Here is a 12,910-nt window from a genome sequence, read left to right as displayed (position 1 = left end):
ACTAAACCGTGATCCCCTCTTAATGACGTCTCGTATATATTGCTGTGATGGTCTTATGGCCCTATATTTGTCTTGAAGTTTGTGATTTTGAAGGCACCCCACCCCATCCTCCCCTGCAAGGTAGAGGCGCTGGCCCTTGGCAGCGACAATGTCACAGACACACAGCAGGATACCGAAAAGGGTCCTTTCATCCACGGCTCGTGGAAACAGAAATTGCTGTTCCATTCATAAAGCAACCTGGAAATACCTATCCAAATTCAAACACAGCGTCACTGATCGAGCCATCCCGCGCCCGTATGACCACAGGGATGTTCACTACAGCATCGTTTGTAGTAACATCACTCAGGAAGCCACGCTACACGCAACCGAGGAATAGTAGGCAGTCAGGAAAAAGAAAGAATGCAGGGATTTCAACAACGAATCATCGTTATGAGAGAAAAAAGCAAGATGCAGACAGGGAGATAAAATATGATCTGATTTTTACAAAACAATGACAAAAATACAAAATGTGCGTGTGAATAGCTGTCTATCATCGATCGATCTGTCTGATATAATTACACAAACGTGGAAGAAAGCGTGGAAGGGCGTACAAGGCTGGTAACGCTGGCGACATGGGGGAGAAGGATTAGGGGAGGAAGGGAGTGGGAGGGAAGAAATAAGTGAAAATGAAAGAAGATGTCAACCATAAAAACCACATGGATGCTGTGATCTCGTTTATCGGAAATCATGTGTGTTTACTTAGGTAAATGTATATAAACAGACGATGACGGGATAGTCTACAAAATGTCAATGGTTTGTATTTCAGGAGGCTGAGATGTCTTTATAATTTTCACTTTATTCTTCATATGTTATTTTTAAAAGTATTTACAACCACTTATTTAAAAGTATTTACAACCACTTATTTAAAAGTATTTACAACCACTTTTTTCGGATTATTTACATAATCCGAAAAAAAAAATCACTGGGGGGGGGGGGAAATATGAAATGTCCTACACAGGGCATCATAGGCCCCCAGAGGGGAAGCAAGCAGAGGTTAAGAGTTGTAAAGTCATGCTGGGACCAGACTGGGAAGGGTCCCAGTGTGAGGCGAAGACAGGACCCCTTGCAAGACGCGTACCGACACATTAACAACAGGCTGTTTCTTTCTGGTGATAAATTATGAGTGATTTTCTTCTTCTTTTTGCTTTTCTCTTATTTTCCATATTTTCTGCAAAAACCGTATCTTGTGTTTATAATCAGAACAAAAGTATTATTTTAAAAATTCTGCCATGAAGGCTTTTAAGTGGGAGGGGGTAGTCATCAAGGGGACTTTTCAGGATATTATATAGTGGGCCCTGGGGACAGATTTACAAAGCAGTGGTTGTCAGTGTGAGTTGATAATGGCCCCAAATGAGGAGGAAACGGTGAGAATGAAAAGCGACGTGTGGGCCTCAGATGGTTTCTGAACAAAGGGATGACAGAGTGACACGTTGCTGAAGAACTGAGTTCAGTGGCCCTTTGTAAGGTTCATACGGACGCCTACAAAAACAGGCTGATGCAATGCAACCCCCCAAATGCAGAGCGCTGTCACTGTTTTACAGGCGGGCTCATTTTTATCATCAAGTCTCTAGATGCGGTCACATCGTGGAAGCCATATCAAGGAAAGCTGCAAGACCCAAGGAAAAAAACAAAAGTAGTCAAACCATAAAAGATGAAGAGCAAGTATGTGATAAGATTATGTAAAAAGCTTTCCTCCACACAAAAAGGACATACATCATGGAAAAGCACTGCATCAAAACAAAACAAAACAACAACAAAAACAAAACAAAAAACACAGATTTTGCAGATCGAATTTTGCAGGGAAGGGAACTTCTGGTTTATACTGTCGCCAACATAGCAAGTTTATGATGAGTGTTAGGAGAAATCAGACGTTTTTATTTAATTGTGGTTTGCCTTCTTCTAAAAGTTGGCTGGCACATTCTGAGAACTCCCCTTCATTAGAAGTATTCAGGAAGAGAGGAGCTGAAGGAAGTAGCAGTAGAAGGCTTTCAGGTTCTTCTCGGCTTCAAGATTCTCTGACTCAAGATGAGACATGATGCCGAATGCCAGATTTGATGCCTTCTCCCTCTCAGATGTTCCAGTGGAGGTAGTTGACTAAATAAACTGTGTTTATGTTTTCTGGCATTCCTGAAGCAGATGTAACAGAACTGAGGGCAAACAATTCTAGTAATGCAATTCATGCATTGCCATTGAAACACCACGTAATCACGAAACTAAAATGTTTACCCAATAATCAAAGACTGAGGCAAAGAAACCCAAAGGCATTTTGTAAGACAAAGTACTGGCTAGTACTTCCACCAAAAGAATTTATTGAGTGCTGTCCTGAATTGGCTCATCAGAAAGTCAATGTGACTTGGTTTCGAATCACACCAAGGATGGCCCTGCTACTATTCTGAATGGTTAGGAAAGAGTTAGGACGAATCGGGTTGGTTTTCATAGAGAAACAGGGTCCTTCTGACAGTTGCAGGACGGGCTTGTCAGAGTGACTCAGTAAGCAACAGCCTCCTCCAAATGAGGCTCACCATGACCCTTCTCCCCGTGCGAAACTACCTCCAGTGCCAATCGGTGGCATCCTCTCATTCTCTCTCTGAGTGGTGTGTCTGCTTCTGCTCTCGTGCCTGTCTCCGTTGGGACTCCCTCTGTCCCAGCATGGCCCCTCCATCACCCCAATTCTCTGTCTTCCTCCAAGTCTGGCTCCAGGCTCACCTCCCAATTCTTTCTGAATCCTCTTCCTGATTCGTACGCTTAAATTAACATGAAATAATTTACCACGTTTGTTGACAAGAATGACCCCGGTGAATGACTTCATCGGATCTCCTCAAACCCTGCATCCCTCTCTCCCTGGCCCGGCCCGGCCCGGCCCGGCCCAGCGTGGAGACAGGAAAACCTCCTCCTTCCCTTTTCTTCCTCCTTTCAGTTTAGTATTTATCAAACACCTACTTTATGCAAAGCGACGTTCAAGGTTTTCTCACCCCCCACATACGATTTCACTCAATCTCCTCACAAACCTCCCCAGAAATCGAGAATTTTCTACCCGTCGAATGCTGCTCCTCTCCCGTTTTTCAGGGGTTTTTCTGGGGCGGCGCCGTTCACTCAGTCCCTTGGTATCGCGTCCTCCTCAGCCCTGCACCCGAGCAAGGGCCAATTCTGGATCTGCCATCTGTATCTTCCCTGCCCTTACAGCCTCCTCAGGACTGGTCTGCTTCTGGTGTCCCCGCCGCCAGGTTAGCATTCGAACACGAGTTGGCTGATAGCACTACATGCATCCAAAACTTTAAGTGATTCCTACTGTTTACATTATATCGCCTGAGTCCCCTAGTTTGACATTAAAGGACCTCTGCCTGTACCATCCCGCCACCTAGTAAAGCTTGTCTTACAAACACGCAGGACTTCTGATTCCCCAGCGAAACCAAGCAACTGTGCTCTGAGAAGTCTTTGTCCACGCGGCAGCCAGTGTGCGCAGTGGCCTGCTCCTACCGCTCGTTCCAGAGGAAAATCCTACTTTTCAAAGCTGGCTCAAATGCCACCTCACTCCCCCAAGTCAAAATGGATCGTTCTTCCTTCAGAACTTTCTTAGACTTTGTTGTTCACTGCTCTGAAGCTGCCTCTAGGTCATGAAATCCTGGAGGTCGAGACAGAATGCTCTTTGCATTCCGACACCTTGCCCAGACCAGGTTAGTCCTCCCCAAGCATAAGCAGAAACAAGTGACTAGCACTGGTAAGTGAGTTTACTAGACACCACTGTTTTGCAAATGTGCCCTGGAATTTCAAGCTAACAAACATTTATAAAGTACCTATTACATACCGAACACTCTAGAAGGAGCTGCAGAAGCAAGCCAGCTAGTGGAGCAAGGTGTCGATAATGCGTCTTTTTAAAGACCTACCTCGTCTTACTATGCTAACCCACCAAATGCAGCACTCTGTGGAGACATCTGCAGTCTCGTAGATCAGCTATTAGCCACAGACCTGCCCCCTCCCCACCCCCCACCTGTCACTGGACACATGAGGGGTAAGGTCCTCGTGTTTCAAAACGCACTCAAGAAAAGAAGGCCCCAAACTCTTCAAATCGAGGCTCTTTCTTTCCCTCCAGGACAGAGAAGTGGGTTGCTATGGAATATAAGGCATTCATCTCTTAACAGGACTAACTCTCAAACTCATAATTTCCTTAACTTCAGTTATAACGAGCATTTAAAGCCATGAAAGTAGCTGAGAAAATGAACGTCTGGGAAAACTAAAAATTTGATTACCTGGGAAGTTATGTTGGTGGATGGAAACTTTTGGAAGGGATGATAATTTTTCTGTTTGACAAACTGGTATTTTGATGGCAGCTGTGCAAATTTTTCTGAAGAGCTCAAGGTGATCTATGACATAAGGTGACCACATGTCCCGGCTTGTCAGGGAGTGTCCTGGTTTACACCTGTTGTCCTACAGAATTATTAACAGTGAGCCCCCCTCACGCTCCTAACTGTCCTGGTTTGAGTGATAAACGCGATGACCACGTTATCTACGAGTGTAATGTCAGACTTCACTGGCCCGTTCAGACAAGGAAAGACGATTTGTCCCAATACACCAGGGGGCTGACGCCGAGAAAAGCGGCAGAATCCAGGCTTCCTGACACCAAGCCCAGGCTCTATCTCACAGAACATATTTCCTCTAACTTGTTTCCTCATCAATTAATCAAGAAAAACACTTTGGGAAACAGTCAAGATATATCAGCATAGTTTCTGCAAACTAGTACCTACAATTTAGTGGGGAGATAAGCCACATTACATTCGATAATTTAGCAGGGTCGGATATATTCAAAATATCGTGCCAATTACGCGGTTCAAATGACAATTTCAAAAGGACTTGTAGAAGGAGAAAACCCACTGTGGGCCTTGGACTCCAGGGAAGGTTTCTGGAAAAAGACAGAACCCGAACTGGGCCTTAGGGAGACGAAATGAAAAAAAAAAGAAGAAGAAAAGGTATTTTTCTTTGAAAGAATAAAAGGAGAAAACGAACAAAATTGAGACAGGAATAACCCACTTAAGTGATTCTGTAAACATTATCATTTGACATTCCAGAAGATAAAAACAAGACAAAATAAACACAAACGGTCTATGTGGCTTTTCCCCTAAATCTCGCAGTGACTGAAGGCACAGCCATTGTCAGGTACAGGTGTGCTTCGACCAGACAAGTGCTGCCTCCTCGGTGACGGTGCTTGTCCTTGTGATGTGGTGAGAGAAAAAAGTGGCCACCTTCTGCGTGCTCGCCTCAGCTTCTTCACTGACTGGACATGCGTCTGTCGGCAAGTGGTTTCATCAGTTCTGAGCCTCGGTTTCCTTAATAAAATGCTAGGGGTTGGACGACGTGATCTCTAAGAACCTTTTCACCTCTGCCAATCCACGACCCTTTAGAGTCCACCCCGGGTTCTGTTTAGCATGTTCTTGGTTTGGATCAACAGTGGATGTGGAGTTCCCAAGAAAGCATCACGGAGCTGAGCTAGGGCTCCAGGAACAAAGGTAAAAATGGAACCCAAGGTATCCGGGGGGGTCTCAGACCTACACAAACGCCCCCTGGAGATCTGGGGACGGTGATTACATTCTAATGTTGGTGAAAGGACAGGGCCTTGGTCCTCCATGAGGGGGTGGGGAGAGAGAGGGGAACAGAATTGAGCCCCCTTCATAAATTTCAAAGCCTTAAAAAGTCACCCGATCCATGAAAAGAGGACTCAAACCATTCTGCCCATTGGCTCAAAGATGAAGGGCAGTAGCCTGCCCTATATTCACAGCTCAGAAGACCTTTGAGAAATCAAAATCTAAACATGAACCACATTGAGTTGTAGGATCAGTATTTACACTATACGTGTTGCTGGGTGTAGGAGTCTCATGACGAGAAATGAGTATGAACACAGTTCCAGGACCATTGAGACTTCTTAGATCTCCAGAAGAAACAAATATGTGGCCACTATATAGGAATAATTTCACAGCTCAGGACTCACAAGAATCCCATAGAAAATAAATCTCTGTGAAGATGAACTTGCCAAAACACACACAAATAAACTACCATGAGGGATAGTTACAAAGGGACATTTTTTAAAATTAAAATCCTAAGAACTGAAAAAATAACAAAAACAAGCAGATTTGAAAAGGAACAGAACTCCTAAAATTAGCACAATGGAAACATCAGACAATAGAGAAACATAAAATAGAATCATCAAATCTGTAAACTAGAAAAACAGATTTGAGGAAATCAACCAAAATGTAACGTAAGACTAACAAGTGAAAATGAAGACGTGAATACCCCGTATCTAATATTAGTCTTACCTGAATCCTCACTAAAACTAAAAAAAATGACCACTTAAAAAACATGAACCCACAAAGACAAGAACGGGTGAAGAGATAACAGTAATAAGATTTTGGAAGATGAAGAACAGATGGACCACTAGTAACTGAACTAGTTGACCGAAGGAAGCTGAATCCTACACTAAGAGGAAGGAAAGTTAGGAACCGACCAGCAGATGCTCCAAAGGTCCCCCTGGTTACCTCTGGAACTGGAGACAGAGGAGAAAGGAGCAGTGACTAAAATAAAGAGAAAGGGACGAAAGCTGTTATAAAACCAGCTACATCCCTAGATCCCTAAATCCTCTCCTCTCCTCTACCTCAGGGGGTGGCAGCCTCTATCCCAACTGCTACAACTGGAGGTTTCGTCTCTGCAAACGGGATGCCTGGGTTGGGAGATGCCAGGTGCCAAAGACCACAGAAAACTGCACACTGAACACTGACGCCTCCAGTCTTGTGCCTCGGCTCTTAGCACTGGGACACGCAGACGTGTGGATGAGTGTTCTCTGGAGAATCTAACCAGTTCCCCGGGTTTCCCAGGGGGAGACTTTAGGGGTTGACATTAGGAGTCCCCGCCCCAAAATGGAATAAACATATTATTCTACAGTAATGCTCAAAGTCGACAAGCCCCTCACATGTTCTCAGGACGTTCAATAAGCTGATTAGTTCTTCTTTCTTACATATGAGCAGACAGCCAAGGATTAGTAGACATGCGAGGAAAGTCTCTACATGAAAGACATGTTCAAAACAGACAAACAGAGAAAGGCGACGTGGAGGAAACGCAGACCACGAAGGGAGAAGAAAATTTCAGAAGAGAATAAAATTTATTTTTCAGAAAGCAAAGAGAATGAAAACAGAACAGAATATCTTGTTAAAAAAAAAAAAAACACCCAACTATTTATAGATGAAAAGAGGAAATTTAAAACAATAACAGAAATGAAAACCCAATACACACCTTGGAAATTAAAGTTGAAGAAATTGCCCAGAAAGAGAGCTAAAAGATAGAGATGGAAAACAGAAGAGAAAATACTCTAGAAAGTACAACACCCAAATAATAGGCGTTCTGGGAAGAAAAACTGGTGCTAACGGAGAAACATTATCGGTAGATGAAAGAACACAACAGCTGCTCGGTACAATAGATGAAAACAGACACAGACGAAAATCACTGTGAAATTTAGAAGACTTGGGAAAGAGAAAGATTCTGCAAGTTCTAGGGAGAAAGAAAAAAAAAGGTCAGGTACAAAACGTCCACGATCAGAATCGTGTAGCCTTTTCACAGCAACGCGGGGCGATAGCGTGAAAGGCAAAGGAAAGTTCTAGAATACTAAGAAAGAGAAATCCCAGCATGACAGCTGTGCAACGGGCCTAGAGGAAAGTCCAGATAAAAGAAAAATGGAAGTTTCCAGGAGGGAAGTCAGCAAGAAAACAAGTAGAACCAACCGATCCCTGATGTGATAGCCTTGTGTACCGTGAGACTGTGAAAACAAAGAGGGGAAATATGCAGTAAGCATGAAGAACACCGTGGAAATAAGAAAACAAGACAGATACTAACTTCATAAAAATAAAAAGTCCAGCTGGTCATGCTACTTACATAGGCAAAATAGGGAAAACACTAACTAGTGATCTAACCAAAGACTGAAATACTGAGAGGAAGGGGGGGAAGCAAGCAGTGGGTAGGGTTATGTGAGAAAGCTAAATCTTTATTTCCTTTAATAGGAAGTTAAGATATCATGAGCAAAATTGATAAAACAAAAGATAACAGTATACACATTATTTAGAAATGTGGAGATGTACATATGACAAGAAAAAGCTACACTGTTGGAAGCGATATTCTTTGGGAACCGGGACTAGGGAGGCAGAATTTGTTCCCACAGAAATTAAGGAATCAGCGCATAAGTAGATATGTACCAGGATGTTTTTGTCTACAGTGTTTGTGAGACATTAAACCGAAAATAAACTAAACGTTCACCAAAAATGGTGGAATGGCTGAATAAACTGGAGTATAGCCATCCCGTGGAATTTACTTAGCTATTTTCTAAAAAAAAAAAAAAAAATGAGTTAAATGTACACTACTTATCTTGAAGAATATTTTTAATGTACTATTAAGAGAGAAAGACAAGTTGTAATGTATATGCTATGATTGAATTTTTACAAATGACAAAACACTTATTTAATTTATGTGACTGTATATCAGCATGTGTTTCTATGAGCTCAGAGGAAGATGTGGAAGGATACATACGAGAGGCTGATATTGCTCACCTTAGAAGGTTAGGAATGAAAAGGGTAGGAGGAGACTAAGAAAAAAATAGATCACAGAAAAAGAGAGACATGGGAGATGAAAACAAGGTTAAGAGACATAACAAGGGCTGATATACATCTAATAAAGAGAACAGGGAAGAGACAATATTCAGAGATTATGACTGAGAATTTTTCAGAATTGATGTCTATTAGGAACCCTTAGAATCGAGAGGCATCCTGAATCCCAAACAGGACTGTGGTGAAACTGTAGATATCACAGACAAGAACAAAAAGAAAAACAAAAAAAATCTTTAAAGCAATTAGAGAGAAAAAAGGTGTGTATCTCTAAACGAATGACAGACTGACACATTATATTGACACCTCATCAATAACAGATATCGAAAGGCAACGAAACAATACTTTCAAAAGCCGAGGGAAAAATATCTATGTAGAATTCTATACCTAGAAAATTATTACTCATAACTGAAGATGAATTAAAGATATTTTCAGATAGAGACTGAGACAGTTTAAGGTTCCCAAATCCTTGATGAAATAACTACTGAAGGGTGTACTTCAGGAAGTAGAAACCTGAACTGAGAAAGGAGGAATGGACCCCAAGAAGTCGCATCAGTAACATTTACTCAGGGGTTGCTCAGTACTATCCTGCAGACCAGGCACCATTCTAAGTGACCTGCAACTAAACTGGGATTCAAATGAAAGCAAAATGGTTCTGGATTTCATCCTCTCAATCACACTGCAAGTAAAATGGCCTCTAGTTTGATAAATTTTAAAAAGTAGATTTGTAAAAAAAAAAAAAAAAATCAGATGAGAACAAAAAAGAAACAAAATGACAGATGATAATAAAATATTCCATAGTGTCATATAAGAGAGAGAGAAAAGACAGATTAAAGCGAGGCTAGAGAAAAGCTAGGTTAAATACTAAGGAATCTGTATTATTTTATTTGGGAAGCAAACGGAAATACAGATAAACTTTAATTTCCCTTACAAATGTTTAAGGGAAACAGTTAAAATAACCGAACAAAACACCTATGTTACAAATAGAGAGGAAAACAGTAATTTAAATTTTTTTAAATGGTATGACTATTTATTGTGCCTGGGAGCTAAAGTGAAGGAGAGACTCAACGGGAGGAAGGTGGGGGAAAGTCTGGAGTCCCTGGAAAGAAGATCCCGGCCGGACCCATCCCAGAAGGAGAGAGGAGGCTCTCAACACGGCATTCCCTTTGTTTCTACCCTGGGCTTCTTGAGTGCCTCGAAGTTCTTTAGGATGATGTCACGTAACAGTGCAAGCATCACCGATCTCCATGACCATCACTGAGGTACTGGCACCTCTGCCTCGCCCAGCTTGCGCTCCAGCTGTCGGTAATTGCACACACGGGGCTGCCGGGCTGCATCCCCCCACTCAGAGGATCCCCTGGAGATTCGCGTGTGGAAGCTCCTCAGCTCAAGCATCTTCTCTTGGAGAGCCACTCCCCAACTCTTCCCATCTTCAATCCAAGGAAGCTGCGGCCGCGACCATGTGGCGACCAGGTTGACCGCTCAATGACATCCTGGGTCCCGGGTTTGAGGGGCTGCAGGAAAACCACGATCTCCTCCTTGTCATTCACCAAGCCACCGGGAGGACCTCTGCCTTCATCACCCCTTTACCTTTTCATCCCTCCCTTCTTTCTCCCGTCTCCTCCCTTCCTCCCTCTCTTTCGCCTTGAGTGGATCAGGCACCAGGACCTCCAACGGGGCCTTCGGATTGCTCAGGTTGGCTCACTTGAGAGCTGGCCCTTTAAAAATGCGCCAGCTCACGAAGAGTCTCGGGAAAATAACTCCCAAGCAAGGTTCTCTGTCTTTTACACAGCACTTCACAAAACACGTCCACCTGGGCTTTTGGGCTGCAGGCTGACCGCTGAGCGTGGCCAAGGCCAGGGGGCCTGGTGCCACCGGAGGAGCAAAGAGTAGGCACAGGGAAAAGAAGTGAAATCGATGGAAAAACTCAAGTCGTCCAATACAAGACAGGATGGGAAGGAAAAAAATAAGTAAAGGAGAAGCATGGCATAAAGAAAACATGTGGATTCCTAGTGAATTCCAAATATGTGACCAATAATAAATGTAAGTGGCTTAAACTAATCTGTTAACAGGCAGGAATCCTCACACTGAATTTTGTAAAACTTGTTTACAGGAAGAAGCCTAACACATGATGTCACAGCAAGGGTAAACCTAAAATAACGTATTCAAATGATAAGCGTCCCTACCAGTAATAAATGTTATAAAAAGTATTTGTTTTAATTGAATGAATGAATAATCCTGAAAAAGTAGACTTTATAGCCAACAGCATTTGGGGGAATAAAGAGGAACATTGCTTAATGATAAAAAGACACATTCATCAGGAATCCTGTATGGCTAATGAGACACTGTCAAATTGTACATATATATTTGATTTAATTACATGAAAGTAAATTCAAAATTAGAGTGAGATTTTAATCTACATCTCTATGAAATCAATAGAACAAGCTAAAAATTGGGAAAAAAAGATTTAAATAATGCGTATTACAAACAATCTGATGTGGAAAGAGAACCCACCACCCAATAAATAAAAAATACACATGAAATATTTCTGAAAATTGATCAGGTTCTAGGCCACGGGAGCAATCTCAACAAATTCCAAAGAACTACTAACATTTAGACCACATTCACTGACCAAAAGACAATAAAAGCTCAAATCAGTAATAAAACTATAGGCCCCCAAACCCAGGACATTTTGATATTTCAAAACACCCTACTAAAATATTAACATGAAATCAAAATGAACGAAAGTAACAGAACACTTAGAACTGAATGATAATTAAAACCCTAGATTTCAGTAGAAGGAATATTTAGCATTAACTACAGTATCAGAAAACAAGAAAAATGTTAAATTAAGAAGGTAGAGAAAGCAGTAAACTAAACTCAAAGACAACAGAAAACTTTTTCCAGAAATAAATAAAATAGTAGGATGGCAATAATAAAGATAATAACAAATCAATAAGATAAAAAACAAACACTACAGAGCAGGAATAAAACATAGGTTAGTCTTTAAAAAGACTAATCAAATAGGTAGATATTCAATAAGAATAAGTGATAAATAAAAGAAAGCACAAATAAACACTATTAGGCATGAAAATGGGGCCATAGCTATAAATACAGTAAAGAATTAAGTATGAGTATTCTATTCTCTACTCTAAAGCAATAAACCTAACAACAGATGAAATGGAAAAATCTAGAAAACTATGTGACCAAAACTGACACACAAAAAAATAGAAAAAGATAAAAAAGTTCCTGAATGTAATTTTAGATGTTCAGCCGACAGCTAGATTTTAGCAACGTAGTCACATGCCACACAACGACATTTTGGTCAGCGACAGACCATGTATAATGGAGCCGAAACATTCCTACTGCCTAGCGACATCGTAGCCATGGTAACGTTGAAACAACGCATTACATTACTCATGCATTTATACAACCACACTGCTAGTCATATAAAGGTATAGCGTTCGCAATTATGAACAGTATATAATACTTGATGATAATAAACAACTATGTTACTGGTTTATGTACAGACTATACTATACTTTTTAGCATATACTCTTTCCACTTATAAAAAAACACACAAACAAACAAAAATAAGTTTTCTGTAAAACGGTATACTGGGTTATGCCGGCAACAGCCTCATGCATCTCCTGTTTGCCTTGTCTTGATTGCATCATTTTTTCTTGTGCTTGATTTAATCTCATGTTGTTTTGTACAGTCACATGCTTTACAAACAGGCTGGCAGCCAAGGAGGAATAGGCTACACCGTATGGCCCACGTGTGTGTGCAAAGAACACGTGCGCCTTGTAGCATTGGCTGTAACATCAAAACCTTAGAAACAACTACACTGTCCTTCCTTTGGTGAAATAGTACACAGCGTGGAACATGGATGAAGCGGAGGTACAGATAAATTTTACAAATAAAATGTAGAACACAAACCCGACGATATCATTTAGATCATGTTTAAAAACATTTTCCAATATACATATTGTCTGTAGATACACACGTATAAAAGATGAAAGAAATCATGCTTGGTAAAAATAGGCATCAGATTTAAATTGATCCTGTAAAGCACAAAAAAGGGAGAAGGGGTAGAACTGGGGGTATTATACTCTATTTTCAACTTAACTTAAAACTTTTTGATTTTTTTTTTAAGGTAGGTGAGAAGATCAGAAGCAAACATGGGATGGATACGACGGAACGATGGTAGAACACACATGCCTTTGCTACCTTATTCC

General features: G+C 41.4%; 1 protein-coding gene and 1 pseudogene across 1 annotated transcript in view; both read right to left on the bottom strand.

The window, feature by feature from the left end:
- BCL2 (BCL2, apoptosis regulator) overlaps positions 1-12,910 on the bottom strand; it is a 166,936-nt gene that overhangs the window by 78,827 nt on the left and 75,199 nt on the right. The window lies entirely within an intron of this gene.
- LOC105292746 lies at positions 9,649-10,741 on the bottom strand (annotated as a pseudogene).

Source organism: Pteropus vampyrus, unplaced genomic scaffold (genome assembly GCF_000151845.1).
Source record: "Pteropus vampyrus isolate Shadow unplaced genomic scaffold, Pvam_2.0 Scaffold62, whole genome shotgun sequence".
Classification (NCBI taxonomy): Eukaryota; Metazoa; Chordata; class Mammalia; order Chiroptera; family Pteropodidae; genus Pteropus; species Pteropus vampyrus.
The sequence above is the reverse complement of the archived record's forward strand: the minus strand, read 5'-3'. Positions and strand labels throughout refer to the sequence as shown.